Source organism: Balaenoptera musculus, chromosome 4 (assembly GCF_009873245.2).
Source record: "Balaenoptera musculus isolate JJ_BM4_2016_0621 chromosome 4, mBalMus1.pri.v3, whole genome shotgun sequence".
Lineage (NCBI taxonomy): Eukaryota > Metazoa > Chordata > Mammalia > Artiodactyla > Balaenopteridae > Balaenoptera > Balaenoptera musculus.
In genome coordinates this window covers 135,602,226-135,614,355 of record NC_045788.1, presented here as the reverse complement: position 1 = coordinate 135,614,355, position 12,130 = coordinate 135,602,226, and the positions used below count along the sequence as shown (strand labels likewise).

Here is a 12,130-nt window from a genome sequence, read left to right as displayed (position 1 = left end):
GGCAGTGCTATCATGACAGCCAAAAGGTGGAAACAACCCAGATGTCATCAACAGATGAACAGATAAACAAATTGTGGTATACACATACAATGGAATATTATTCAGCCTTAAAAAGGAATGAAATATTGATACACACTATGATATCGATGAATCTTGAAAACATTATACTTAGTGATAGAAGCCAGACACAACAGGTCCCATATTGTATGATTCTGTTTATATGATACACCCAGGATACGTAAAGCCATAGAGACAGAAAGCAGATTAGTGGTTGCTGGAGCAGGGGAGAAGGGAAATAGGGAGTTAACTGCTTAGTGAATAAGGGGCTTTTTTTAGGTAATGAAAATGTTTCGGTTCTAGAGGGAAATGGTTCACAACACTGTGACCATACTAATTGCCACTGAATTGTGCACCTTAAAATGGAAAATTTTATGTTACGTGAATTTCACCTTAATAAAAGTAAGGAACCATAGCAAACACCCACTGAGCATTTGCTGTGAAGCAGGCATCGTATTAAGCATTGCACATAATTCTCTCGTTGAGGTCACATGCCCCTCTGTGATGGGTGATGAATTCCTTCCATTTTACAGATGGAGACCCTGACGGAAGCCCAGAGAAATTAAGCAACATACCCTCCTTCTGACAAGCTTTCCAGAACCTCGAATTCCCAGAACCTCGAATTCCCAGAGTTAAGTATGGTGACTCGAAGAAACTTGGAGGTAGGTGGTTCTGAACTGCATCAAGTTTGAAAGAACACCTTTCGGCTCTGAATTTGGACACTGGGTGATCAGGGATTCAGAGGCTGTGGTTCTGTGTTTGAAAGGAATGTTTGCAGTTCTGGGTGGATGCAGAGGTGTGCTTTAGAATTCTTTGCGGATGATGAAATTTGAAAGGCCAGGGAGACTTCCTGGTGGGATCTCATGATTAGGGGTTTCCTGGAGGGGAGTGTAGGCAGGCTGGTGTTAGGATGGATACACAGGACCTTTCAAAGTGGCATTTGGTTCTGAATTCATACTTGACTGGTCGCTCCTCAAGTTTCCTTGTAAGTTTTTCATTTATAAAATTTTAGCATATAACCTCATTGAATCAGTGGCTAGGGATTTAAGGATCTTCAGATACGCAGGCTGTGAAATATCTGGGTTGACCGTATTTCCCATGTTCTGTTTTTCCCCTATGGTTTGCTAAACATGATTTTATAAAGACTTTGCTATTAGGACCTGCCTACCATACTGGGGTACTTTTTTCTTTCTCCATTTATTTGCTCCCTTTCTCTCTCACTTACACATTCACTTATTCATTAACTCACTCACTTACTTATTCACTTGCTCACCCACTTTTTCCCACTAGCTCGCACATTCTTTAGTTCACTAACTCCTTGATGGATTGAGTCATTTAATCTATATAAACAATACATGAATTTACATTCCCACCAACAGTGCAAGAGGGTTCCCTTTTCTCCACACCCTCTCCAGCATTTATTGTTTGTAGATTTTTTGATGATGACCATTCTGACCGGTGTGAGGTGATACCTCTTTGTAGTTTTGATTTGCATTTCTCTAATGATTAGTGATGTTGAGCATCCTTTCATGTGTTTGTTGGCAATCTGCATATCTTCTTTGGAGAAATGTCTATTTAGGTCTTCTGCCCATTTTTGGATTGGGTTGTTTGCTTTTTTGATATTGAGCTACATGAGCTGCTTGTATATTTTGCAGATTAATCCTTTGTCAGTTGCTTCATTTGGAAATATTTTCTCCCATTCTGAGGGCTGTCTTTTTGTCTTGTTTATGGTTTCCTTTGCTGTGCAAAATCTTTTAAGTTTCATTAGGTCCCACTACAGCCACTATGGAGAACAGTATGGAGATTCCATAAAACAACTAAAAATAGAACTACCATAAAACCCAGCAATCCCACTACTGGGCATATAGCCTGAGAATACCATAATTCAAAGAGTCATGTACCACAGTGTTCATTGCAGCTCTATTTACAATAGCCAGGACATGGAAGCAACCTAAGTGTCCATTGACAGATGAATGGATAAAGAAGATGTGGCACATATCTTCAATGGAATATTACTTGATGAATATTGAATTTCAATGAATATTACTCAGCCATAAAAAGAAACGAAGTTGAGTTATTTGTAGTGAGGTGGATGGACCTAGAGACGGTCATACAGAGTGAAGTAAGTCAGAAAGAGAAAAATACCGTATGCTAACACATATATATGGAATCTAAAAAAAGAAAAAAAGGTTCTGAAGAACCTAGGGGCAGGACAGGAATAAAGATGCAGATGTAGAGAATGGACTTGAGGACATGGGGAGAGGGAAGGGTAAGCTGGGACGAAGTGAGAGAGTGGCATGGACATATATACACTACCAAATGTAAAATAGATAGCTAGTGGGAAGCAGCCGCATAGCACAGGGAGATCAGCTCGGTGCTTTGTGACCACCTAGAGGGGTGGGATAGGGAGCGTGGGAGGGAGACCAAGAGGGAGGAGATATCAGGATATATGTATATGTATAGCTGATTCACTTTGTTATAAAGCAGAAACTAACACAACACTGTAAAGCAGTTATACTCCAATAAAGATGTTAAAAAAAAAAGCAATACATGAAAAGTCACTTGTAAAAATGCAAATGGTATAAAAATACATCAAGCTAAATGTGCGAGTCCTCTTGGGCTGAGTCTCCCAGCTCTCTCTCCATCTCATTCTGGGCTGCATCAGGACCACCCCCCCTTCACAGTTCATAGTTCGGTGTGCAGGCTTCAAGACTTCTTCTAGACATTTATTTTATATGTAGATGTATACTGTAAGGGTTTCCCCACATTGTATATCATCATGATAATGGTGCAGATTCCTTTAGATTCCTGTTCTGGAAAGTCTTTTTAAAACAACACCTATTAAGTTTTTGACTTTTAAATGTATTTTAAAGCAGTTTTATCGTAAAACTTTGTAGAACTTTGCCAGTCACCCTAGAAATTCCCTCACTCCCACCAAAAGTAATCACTTTTATGGATATTATGGTGTTAAATTTGTTGCATCATTATGGTTTAATCCAAAGTATGCAGCCCTAAATACTATAGGTTTTGCCCATTAAAAAAGTTTTACATTTAAACCTGAAGAACCTGGGCCCTCTGACCTGCGGAGTGTCCCCCAGGCTGGAGTTTGCTGACTGCACACTCGTGGTGCAGATCAACCTGCTCCTCTGTTCTCTGTCCTCCTATAAATTGGCATCTGGATCCAGAAGTCTTACCAGGTCCAGGTTTAGCCCCTGGACTAGAATATTGTAGGTGGTGCTGTTTTCTTCCATCGCATACATGCTCATTTCTCCCTTGTTTTTTATATGATGTACATTGTCTAGATCTATTCATTCACTGAGCACTGCAGTATGCTGATGTTCTAATTCTATCATTTAGTTTTTGTTTATCCCAGCTATATTAGCTGGGATAATTTTATAAGGAGATTCCATCTTTCATCTACTATTTGGTTACCTGGTGGTATAGTTCATATAGGAAAGTAATATAAATATTTGGCACTCTCCTTTTACTTACTTAGTTTTCAAGATAATGTATGGGTTCCTTATCATCCTTGAAAGTTGACCAGTTAGGTTTTTAAAACATGTCATTATGAGCTCATGGATTTAAACATATTTGATGAGTTTCAGTCTATAGCAATTGTCATCCTTATGGGGGTTCACATTGTCCCATCTTTGACCCAGAGAAGCTCTTCAAGTTAGGCCTCTATAACCAGTTGCTCTTGTGTCTTCTTGACATGAATCTAGAACTGAGTTAATCACCATTTCTAGGCTTTTCCAGTGGACAGAGCTAGGAAAACACATATGTATGTATATGTCTATATCTATGTCTGTTTATCTATCTGTCTATCTATCTATCTATGTATCTATGTATCTATCTACCTATCTACCTATCTATTATCTAAGATAAAATGCCTTGTGAATTCACACTGATTTCTAATTCAAGTTCAAGACTACAGTGTTTGTACTTTACCTCCTCTGTATTGCATGTGTATCTCCTTTATTTCACACCAAAAACCTTAGTTCTCAAGCACACAGAATTAGAGTGGTAGAATTAGAACTTCCCATAATTACTCACTTGCTTTATTCCATAGTATATACATAACAGTCTCAGAATAACAACCTAATGCTATTACCACCAATTATGATTCCTGAAAATGGTTAACTTCATTTTGTCACATATGCTACCTTCATTCTCCCTCTATTTTTTATGGTTTTACTATATACTTGTAGGCAGATCTATATTTATATAGTCATATAGACTATAAAGTCTCCCTTTATAAAGTCTCATTAAGTTTTAGTTCTTCAAGTAAACACATGTTAAGATGCTCACCACCTGCCTTGTGTGCATGCTTCTCTAGTCATTTTGGTTGTCTGACGCTTGTGCTCTGGTAAATTCGTCAGGAAGAGCTCAAGGGAATATTTTCTGAGATTCTTCATGACGGCAACAGTTTCTCTACTCTTTACACATGAAGGTGGTCGGTATTGCTGAACATATGTCAAATCAACGCTATGTGTGATGCGGGATTTTCTTTTGCTCTCAAGGTCACTATTTGGACAATTGGCCAAATTTGAATAAAGTCTGCATAATAGGTATTGGACAATAGTATTGTTAATTTTCTTACTTGGATAATGATATTGTGGTTATGTAAGAGAATGTTCTTGTTTTTAGGAGACACAAACTTCAGTGATTAGGGTTAAAAGTGCATCATGTCTGGAACTTATGTATCTAGCTACACACACAAGATAAATGGTAATATTTGGGGAATCTAGGTGAAAGGTACATGGGAATTCTAAATTCATTATACTATTCTTCAACTTTTCTGTAAGCCTAAAATTATGTTGAAATAAAAAGTTAAAAATGTATAGATGTGCATTTCTCAATAGACATGTAAATATGTACATATGCCTATTTATGCTAGCATTCATAACTTTACTGGTACAATTTTACTGTATCTTTTGAGTTACATATTTTTTCAAAGATAAGTAGTAGAGACTTTTCATGATGTTTAAGAACTTATTAATATATTTGGCACGATAAAATATGGCGTCTCAATGATGGATGCAGAAAATACGCAGGGAAGAAAGACATAAGTGTCTTATTTGTGAAGAAAAAGAATCCATTGACAATGCAGAGATACAGAGATTCATTCTTGATTCATTTTTCGTAGATGTTCATTTCCGCCATATTTTCTTAATCATTAGCTGAGACCTTGTTCCTTTCTTCTGCTACTTTTTTACTTTAAAGACAAATAAACATGACCAGACTTTTATTATTATTTTGCATTGAGTGTCCCAAGAAGATTTAGATTGGTGGTTTCAAAGTAAACAAACAAGGGACAGATGCGAGGGACTTGCATAACTAGATGGACTTTAGTGTGTATCAACTTTCTTAGGCAAATTCATAAAAAAACAAGTTTCTCCTCACTGTACTCTGTCCTTAGGGACTAATGTTCTAAAAAGGGGGAACAATTTCCCAGTAAAATTAACTCTGGGAAGATGTTACGGATTTTAGAACCATTTCACGTCCTTGCTATCTTTTTAAGGCTTATGGAGACAGACCACTGTGTAGCTAGTGAGGTGTGTGTGTGGGTGCTCCCTGATGGGTTATGTTCTTGTCCTGATATCGTGGGCACAGGTGGATGTAAATGCCCTCATGCTTGGATATCCTGGTTCCTTTGTCCAAAGTATGTTCATCTTTTCCACTAGATGTCAAATTCTTGAAAAGTGGAAACATGCCTTAAAGATATGACACAAATCTTCGTCATCTGCAGCTCACAAATGGCTGTCTTTGAAGCTTGTTTCTATGGCAACAGCTTGAAATTCAAAATTGCATTTTTCCATGGACACATGATAGTTAGGTTCCCAGGCCAGCTGATGAAATTTGCCAAGGCCGCCATGTTAATTTCTATAGTATTGAAACAACACTACAGACCCTAATCACCAGGTGTGCCTGTGTTCTAGAGAAGTGTCTCTCAATCGGGCCAGGGAAGGCAATTTCTTAAGGCCCTGCTGGCTGCATACCTAACACTATCCCTGCACTAATATCCTTGGAGCGTAGCTCTTTTCTTACTCCTCTGCTCAATGGCGTGCATGCTCCTGACTGACTACCAAACATAGGCACGCTCTTCAGGAAGTATTCAAGGCCTTCAACCGCATGCTCCATCTTTCCCGTCCCACTGTGTGCTACTTCCCCACCTGGACACATGCCATCTGAAGCCTTGCCTGAATATGCCCCAGGCTTCCTTGGTTTCCCACCTTCGCTTATGCTGTTCTTGGCACCCCAAATCAGTTCCCATTTGTGTCTTCCTTAGAGATGCCTCTTCTTTGCTGGCTCATCTCACATGCCACCTCCTTTCCTGATTTCTCCCAACTAGAATGCACCTTTCCCTTTTGTGTACACCCTCATCCTGTCTTATGACATATAATATGATTTTTATGGGATAATGTTTTTTAGACTATTGTCAATTATACCTGGAGGGCGGGGATCCTTGTCTTACCCACCGCTGAGGATCCAGCAATGCCTAGCACTGTGCTTGGGGTATGGTGGCTACACAACAAATCCTAAGGGTTTCGAACATCTTCCCTGCCTCCCGGCCGCCCCCCACCCCCATCATCCTTATACTGGGAGGGGGTGGGCTGCATGTGCAAGTGCTGGTAGGAGGCCAGGGAGGGGAGCTGTGTTGCTTTCCAAACATTAATGTCCACAGACAGCTCTAAGTGCTGTCTACCTTTGGCTCTGAGTCAGGTATAATAAAGCAAAATCAGCCATTACGAGTAATGCTTTCTAACTTTTGATGTAAGACTCACAAAAGGCGCTTGCTATCCATGACTGGTGTCAGATACAATAAGTATAATTAATTTCTGGAAACACATAGATGAAATTACTTAAATCATGGCTTAATTTGTTTCCAACCCTCCGACTTTCCTGGGTGGAGAGCAGACCACGTGGCCCTTTGCTGCAGGAGACACCTTGAGCAAGCTCTTCTCCCAGGTTTGGCTGTAGGAACAGTGACTCTTTCTGGGCCTTTTAAACTTGAAAGTGGAAAACATTGGGCTCTCCATATCCATCTCCTGGGGACTCACTGAAAGCAAGTTTATTTGAGCAGGAGAGGTGACCTTTCTTTTCGTCTCTGATTGTATTTTCACATCTAATAAATTCAAGAGTGAACTTTGCACCTGCTTCCCTGAGTACAAATTCAATGAGACCACAGTCCTGGAAGTGAATGGCACTGAGTTCTTTCCTCCAAGTTAGTATTGCCAAGGAACTCCTTGCCAGCCTTGGTGAGCTGCCCTGACTTGCTGGGGGTCACATCATGGCTGAGTGTCAGCAGCTGGGTGAGAACCAGCTCTGCTAGGATCTTTTCTACCTCATGGACTTCTCTCAAATACTCCTCCAGGTGAGATTCTTTTTACTGTTTCATAGATTCCATGATGGAAAGAGTTGGTCAACAAGACCATGAAGTCCTTGCATCTATTTAACTAATATTTATGGAGGGCTTACTATAGGCCAGGCACTTTCTAGGTGCTAGGAATACGATGATGAACAACACATACACAATGCCTGCCCTGGCGAATCTTCCAGTTTACTGGGCCAGCCAGATACTAGAAAGGGTAGTTTAATGAATTTTGATGATTGTTGTAAGGGTCAAGTGTAGGGTGCCTGGAACCTCTAACTGAAGGGGCAGGGTTTGGCTGGAGGAAACTGAACTTATCTTAAGTAAAAGGAACAGCATGTGCAAAGGCCCGGAGTTCAGTGAGAGCTTTTTCTCTGCTTACCCTCATGTCCATAGTTACTCTAGACTCCTTCATGGCCACACCCTGCTTCTCTCTCCAGCCTCATCTCTCCTGCCTGCACGCTAAGATACACCTCAGCATTGTTTTTCAATTCTTTGCCCAAGCTTTTCTTTATTTTCATGCCTTTGCACATTCTGTCGCTCTACTGGAAATGTGAATTGCTTCCAGCTCCACTCATGCATTAGGATTCAGCTTTCAGTCTGACCCTCCTGGACTGTGATAGCTAATTCTCCTATAAGATATCATAACACCCTATGTATACTTCCACAGACGTCAATGTACTTGTGTATTTATCTGTGTCCCTTGCTGGCCTGTGAGCCTTCTTTGGGGGTCAGAGGTGTGTCTTATTTGTCTCACTGTGCCTCACACAGTGTGGAACTTGATAGTTACTCCCAATACATGTTTGTTGTATCAACAGATAAAGAAATATAGGTCTCTTGACTCCAGCCCAATTCTCCTTTCTGCCTCCTTTTCCTTTCTGTTGTCTGTTGCTCCATACATCTATCCTTCCTTCTATCCATCCAACAGATATATTTGAGAATCTGCTATGAGCTTGGCCTTGAAGCTGCTCATGGTCCAGCATAAGAGTTGGATGGGCAATTGGATAAAAGATAGTTTAGCAGGGTCCTTGATGTCATAGGAGTTTAAACAAAGGGCTCCAGAGCGTCAAAGGTGGATCCATATGTCTGTCTGGGATAATCTGGGAAGGCTTCACCAAGGTAGTGTTGTCTGAGCTGGGTCTTGAGAGATGAGGGAGATTTGCCCAGTGAGGAGCTGTGGAAAGTAAGTTCAATGTTCACGGAATGGAGGGTGTGTACCTGTGGGGGGTATGGGGAGTGAGGATAGGGAAGGGTGGGTGGCAAGAAGAGAGAGGAGTGAAGGCCCCATGGAAAACACTCTTGCTTGCCTCTATAAGCAATATGAGTTTTATTGTGTAAGCCCTGGGAACCCTACTGAGGTTTTTCAGCAGGGGAAATCTCCTCTGTTTCGTAGGAAGCTGATGGTACCTCCCTGGGGCCATCCTAAGAGAAATCCAGGAGATAACAAAGGCAGACCCTGCAAGTGGGCTTTCAGTGCTGGTCTGCCATGTGGTCCCCTCTTCCTCAGCTGCCTTCTCTTTCAGCATCCCCTAGTCTGGGGATCACCACAGGAGGAAAGAAGAAAAGGTTAGAGGGGTAACCGGCTCATTTGCAAGTATTTGTCTGTCTCTTTTACCTCTGGAGGAATGGCACTTTTGAAATAATAGTGATTGCCAGCCCTTTATGTTACTTATTAGGCATCCCATTTCCCTTAATAATCCTTACTAGTCAGAGACTTTATTGTTTGGCACTGACTTAAAAATATGCATACCAAGTCTTCCTATTTCAGAGCTGATGAAAGGACTCATTCTTCCTGGACTCTTCTTGTTGTTATAACACAATGGTAAATCTCTGCTGATTGGAGGAGGCCATTGAACTTGACAGTAACAATTACTGAACAGAATGTTTACATCAGGGTACCCGTGAACCATCCAAGTGCTTCAACTGCATAATTAACAGGACCAGCTAAAATTCTACATCATTGTCATAATATTTACTCTGAAAACTCACAGTTGGACTAAAGTTTCTATCGCAGGCTCTGTTGACATCAAGGAATCTTAAACTGCTTTTTTGACAGGGAGGTTTATGGGGACCATACATCGGCAACCAAAACACAATTCCTCTTGCAGATGCTCATTGAATTCATGGACTATTAACGATTGATGTTGGATTAGAGATCATCTATTCAGTTGTATCTAAACTTGGCTGAACCACAGAACCTACTGGGGAGACTTTAGAAATTTGGCAACCAGGACGTTGTCGATATATTTTCTTAAATGCAAAGGTTATTCTTCCAGTTATGAGAACTGCTGAGCTCATTTTGAGGATGCTGAGGGCTACAAGATTGAAGTCACTTGGAAGGTTAAACCAACCCAGAAGCCTCCTCGGCCTGTCTGAGTGGAAGAGATGGATACTAGTGACCCCTGGGGAACACTTTTGTTAATAAAATGCTTTTGTTAAAAAAGTCTCAATTTTGACTTCAAGGGAGGCACCTTCACAGTGTTCCTAAGAGTGAATTCTTTGACTGCCCTCATAGAAACTCTCTCGGGTACTTGTTAAGAATGCAGATTCCTGGGATCTCCTGTAGACCCACTGTATCAAAAGCTCTGAGGGTGGGGCCCCAGGAATCTGTATTTAAATCTACCCTTCATGTGTTTCTGATGCACATTAAAGTTGGAGAGCCATTGGGTTTTCTCTCCTTTTGTATCAATTGGCACCTCCCTGTTTGTGGCTGATACTCAGTGCCAGTTGACCTCATGGGAACTGAAATGTGCAAACCAGGAACACGTCCAGTGCTCATTCCTTGTGCCATTTGACGCTGTGGACTGCACACTCTTGAAATGCTCTATCCGGTGATTTCCATGTCCACCCCCCTTTCTCTATATCATCCTCTGTCTTGCTATATCATCCTTGGACTTACCTCTTTCTTGGACTCCTCTTCTTCCCCCGCCCCTCCTGAGCAATCACACATCTCTCTTGATTCCTTTACAATAGCAGTGATGATTTCTGACTGCCTTTCACCAGCCCAGACTCATTCCCTGAGCTTCAGCCCCACCTGTACAACAACTTGTCCAGTACCTGCATTTGGATGTCCCACGGTCCCCTCAAATCCACCTGGCTGAATGGAGCTCTTGAACCTTCCTGAACACCTGTTCTCTCTCCAGTACTTGAGTTGATGGTGTTGCCATTCATCCACTTACAACCCCAGACTCTTTCCTTTCACTTTACCTCCATCCATGAGCAAACCCTGCTGATTCGAGATGTTAAATATACCTGAGTCAATTATATCTCAATAAAACTGGAAAAAATATAACAAATCTATTGTCTCTTTTCTCTCCTTTATGCCATTGACTTACCCCAGACCTCCATCATCTCTCACCTGGGACTTATGATATCCTTTCTAAGCTTATCTTCCCACCAGTCTTGTTCTCCCCAATCCGTCAACCACATTGTCTCCAGAGTGATCTTTTAAACATCTGGCCACACCACTCCTTGTGATTAATACCCTTCAGAAACTCTGCATTGCCTTCAGGACTCCTTAGTGTGCTACTCAAGGTCTTCTAAGCTCTGCCTGTTCCTCCACTTAGCGCCTGTTCATCACTTCCCCTCTCTTTCCCTGGGACTTTACATTCTAGCCATTCTGAGTTACTCTGCTCCCTGGAGCCTTGAGGCATTTTCAGAGGAAATTCCCAATACCTGGAACATCTTTCTATCACTCTTTCTTTCTCTCTCCCTTTCTATCTATCCATTGAGTCCCTAAGCATCCTTCTAGATGCAACTCTGTCCCTCTGAAACCTTGGTTGACCCTCTGGCAGGGGTGTGGCCTCCACACTGTTCACCATCCCATCCCGTCCCCACCTCTATCATAAATCTGTGTGTGCAGATTTGTTTGCACGCCTACTACCCCTCCTTGATTAGACCCATCTATTACGTCCAGTGCTGAGAATTGTGACTGGTTCTTAGTAGGTCCTTAATTAACACTTCTTGGGTGAATGAATGGATGAATTATTCATAGTGTCTGACTTTTAGAACCATATATCATATAAAAATCTATACTTTTATTTTAGCTGTTCTTCCCATTTATGAAACACATGTCATGAGTTCATGCGCTGGCAGTAGAGTTCATAAAAATAACTATGCATTCTGATTAATTGACTCATATTACCTAATTAATTTACCCATTAAGGGGTCAGCCAGAATCTGGGCATGAAGCAAATATACTGTGGCATGGATCAACATTACAACCAAGTCCCTTAAGAAGCTGATAAGAAGGGGTTTTAAAAAACAAGCAAGGTTACTAGGCATTACTTCATCTTTTACAACACATTGGACACTTTTTTTTTAAAACCAAAGGAAACCATATTTCGTCATGGTAAGGAAGAATCATGCTAATAATGGAAAACAAAATTATTCTAACATTTTAGCTAAAATCATAGTGTCAGCTCTAAGTAAAAAGAAGCTTGAGATGCCCAAGTGGGTCTATATTTTCTTGGTCCTTTTGTCCACTGAAGGATGCCTTGAGTGGCTGGAGCCGAGTCCCATCAGCAGGCAGGGAAGTGTTGGGGTGAGACAGGGGTGTGGGATGGAGGAAGCAACACATCAGTGACGCATCCTGGGAAATAATTAGGTTTGAGCACAACACGCTTAGACTACAAAGCTGTGAACATGTATTGACTTGTCCTCTAGGCCAGGCATGGGGTTTTGTGTTTTATATAACCTATG

At 41.2% G+C, this 12,130-nt stretch overlaps 1 protein-coding gene across 2 annotated transcripts in view; it reads left to right on the top strand.

Annotated features, from left to right (window-relative positions):
* SETD4 (SET domain containing 4) overlaps positions 1 to 12,130 on the top strand; it is a 448,803-nt gene that overhangs the window by 184,870 nt on the left and 251,803 nt on the right. For both annotated transcript variants that reach the window (XR_005019638.1, XR_005019637.1), the window contains one exon: positions 591 to 719. The gene's annotated coding sequence lies outside the window, so the exon portion shown is untranslated. The remainder of the gene's footprint in view (positions 1 to 590; positions 720 to 12,130) is intronic.